This window comes from Cucurbita moschata, unplaced genomic scaffold (genome assembly GCF_002738365.1).
Source record: "Cucurbita moschata cultivar Rifu unplaced genomic scaffold, Cmos_1.0 Cmo_Scf00055, whole genome shotgun sequence".
Classification (NCBI taxonomy): Eukaryota; Viridiplantae; Streptophyta; class Magnoliopsida; order Cucurbitales; family Cucurbitaceae; genus Cucurbita; species Cucurbita moschata.
The window spans coordinates 182-3349 of NW_019268571.1; the positions used below are offsets into that span (position 1 = coordinate 182).

The window sequence follows — 3168 nt, forward strand, 5'->3', positions numbered from 1 at the left end:
TCCTATCCTCATCCAGTAACTTTTGGCACTTGATTTCTTTATAAAAGTGGTAGATTGGATTGCCAGAAGAAGAGTCATGTTTGAAGAGGCTCATATACGGAACGTCTTGTTAGGAATCTGTTTATAGCACGAATTATTGGTTGGGCCAATATAGAGCTTTTAAGGCCTCGATTTCTTCGGCAAACTTCTTCCACTACTTACTATTCCACATTTTTGGGCAGCTCAATAGAAACCTCTTTAGGTCTCGATTCGTTCATAAAAAAATCTTCATCTCAATGTCATAAAGAATAGGAATTGATTACTTTGAAACAATAGCACCTCAACATTAATGCTTAAAATTGATAAATTAATCTATCCATATTTCTTAACAAGGTTTAAGGATCAAAATATTAAACCTCAATTTAAAAGATAATATAATTGGTAAATAATATAAGGATCATCAAGAAATTTTTCAAAATAATTGTTGAGAGTGGGATTCGAACCCACACCCTTTTAGTCCAAAACCTTAAACTAACTTGGACATCTCAACTTTGATGCTTGAAAAAAAATTAACCCATTCGTATTGTTTATAAAGGTATAGGGATAAAAATCATTGCTAAATCCATATAAGGACCAAACCAAAATGGTGCCTTAGACCAACTCGGTCATCTCAACTTTGATGCTCGAAAAAAAGAAATTAATCCATATGTATTCTTTATACAGGTTTAGAGATCGAAATATTAAACCTCGGTTAAAAGATAATATAATTGCTAAATCCAAACAAGGACCCTCAAGAAATTTCTCAAAATGAATGTTGAGAGTGGGATTTGAACCCACGCCCTTTCGGACCAGAACCTTAATCTGGCGCCTTAGACCAACTCGGCCATCTCAACTTTGATGCTTGAAAAAAAAATTAATCCATCTGTATTCTGTATACACGTTTAGAGATCAAAATATTAAATATCGGTTAAAAGATAATATAATTGCTAAATCCAAACAAGGACCGTCAACAAATTTCTCAAAATGAATGTTGAGAGTGGGATTTGAACCCACACCCATTTGGACAAGAACCTTAATCTAGCGCCTTAAACCAACTCAGCCATCTCAACTTTAATGCTAAAAAAAAAAAAAATTAATCCATCTGTATAATACAGGTTTAGAGATCAAAATATTAAATCTCGGTTAAAAGATAATATAATTGCTAAATCCAAACAAGGAAGAAATTTCTCAATATGAATGTTGAGAGTGGGATTTGAACCCACGCCCTTTCGGACCAGAACCTTAATCTGGCGCCTTAGACCAACTCGGCCATCTCAACTTTGATGCTTGAAAAAAAAATTAATCCATCTGTATTCTGTATACACGTTTAGAGATCAAAATATTAAATATCGGTTAAAAGATAATATAATTGCTAAATCCAAACAAGGACCGTCAACAAATTTCTCAAAATGAATGTTGAGAGTGGGATTTGAACCCACACCCATTTGGACAAGAACCTTAATCTAGCGCCTTAAACCAACTCAGCCATCTCAACTTTAATGCTAAAAAAAAAAAAAATTAATCCATCTGTATAATACAGGTTTAGAGATCAAAATATTAAATCTCGGTTAAAAGATAATATAATTGCTAAATCCAAACAAGGAAGAAATTTCTCAATATGAATGTTGAGAGTGGGATTTGAACCCACGCCCTTTCGGACCAGAACCTTAATCTGGCGCCTTAGACCAACTCGGCCATCTCAACTTTGATGCTTGAAAAAAAAATTAATCCATCTGTATTTTGTATACACGTTTAGAGATCAAAATATTAAATATCGGTTAAAAGATAATATAATTGCTCAATCCAAACAAGGACCGTCAACAAATTTCTCATAATGAATGTTGGGAGTGGAATTTTAACCCACGCCCTTTCGGACCACAACCTTAATCTAGCGCCTTAGACCAACTCGGCCATCTCAACTTTGTTGCTTGAAAAAAAAAATAATCCATCAATATTCTTTGATGTTAAAAGACAGTATAATTGCTAAATCCATATAAGGAGACCTTAGATCAACATGACTATCTCAACTTTTATTTTTAAAATTGATAAATGTATCCATCCATATTGTATAAAGGTTCAAGGATCAAAATATTAAACTCTGTCTTTTCGAACCAAAACCTTAATCTGGCATCTTAGACTAACTCCAACATTAATAGTCAAATTCTAGACATTAATGTTCACATGAAAATAGATTAGGGACCTAAAACATTAAAAGAAAAAAAAAATGTCATCTCAACTCTAATATATGAAATGTACATATATTTAATGTAACAACCAAAGAATCTACCTAGGCCTATATAGAACTGCCACAAAGTCATCCAATGGTTGAGATTGCCCGAGTGGACGAGATTCAAATATGGAAAAGACCTCGAAACTTAGATGAAGATTTGTGGAGCTTCTAAGGGGGAGATGAGGCCAATGAAGATTCTATTCATGAACTCATATACCTTATGTTTGAGGATGGTTGGGAGAGAAGATTCACATTAAAAGGATGATTATGAATTTTCAAGTAATGAATATATCTCCATTGGTATCAGGTCTTTTGGAGAAACTATAAGTAAAGCCATGAGAGTTTATGTTCAAAGTGAACAATATCATACTGTTGGGATTTTCGTGATTCCTAACATGATATCAGGATCATACCCTTAACTTAGTCATATCAATTGAATTCTCAAATGTCGAACAAAGGGTGTACTTTGTTCGAGGGCTCCAGAGAGTCTAGTCTTGATTAAGATAAGGATGTTCGAGGGCTCCATAGGTCTTAGGAGAGGCTCTATGGTGTATTTGTTTTTTAGGACAAAATTGTTGGGGGAGGAGTCCCACGTTGGCTAATTAAGGGAATGATCAAAGGTTTATAAGTAATGAATACATCTCGTTTGGTACGAGACCGTTTGGGGAAACTAAAAACAAAATCATGAGAGTTTATGCTCAAAGTGGACAATGTCATACCATTGAAGAAAAATGACGCGAGTATATATAGGAAATGGTTTAATACTCTATTCCATAATGTAAATAGACTATGAAATGATTGCAACTGCGCTTTTCTTTTTTTTTCTTTCTTTCTTCTTCCTCCTCCTTACTATAACTTGTATGTCTTAATTTGGATGAGGTAATTTTTAGTGTGGAGAATGAAAGAAGGAGAATAAGAGG

At 33.8% G+C, this 3168-nt stretch overlaps 5 non-coding genes across 5 annotated transcripts; all 5 read right to left on the reverse strand.

Annotated features, from left to right (window-relative positions):
• Positions 1–791: 791 nt before the first annotated feature.
• Positions 792–872, reverse strand: TRNAL-AAG. Its single transcript has one exon. It is a non-coding gene; the product is annotated as a tRNA-Leu (tRNA).
• Positions 873–1007: 135 nt separating this feature from the next.
• Positions 1008–1088, reverse strand: TRNAL-AAG. The gene has a single exon. It is a non-coding gene; the product is annotated as a tRNA-Leu (tRNA).
• Positions 1089–1216: 128 nt separating this feature from the next.
• On the reverse strand, positions 1217–1297 carry TRNAL-AAG. Its single transcript has one exon. It is a non-coding gene; the product is annotated as a tRNA-Leu (tRNA).
• A 135-nt stretch (positions 1298–1432) lies between these two features.
• On the reverse strand, positions 1433–1513 carry TRNAL-AAG. The gene has a single exon. It is a non-coding gene; the product is annotated as a tRNA-Leu (tRNA).
• Positions 1514–1641: 128 nt separating this feature from the next.
• On the reverse strand, positions 1642–1722 carry TRNAL-AAG. The gene has a single exon. It is a non-coding gene; the product is annotated as a tRNA-Leu (tRNA).
• Positions 1723–3168: the final 1446 nt, after the last annotated feature.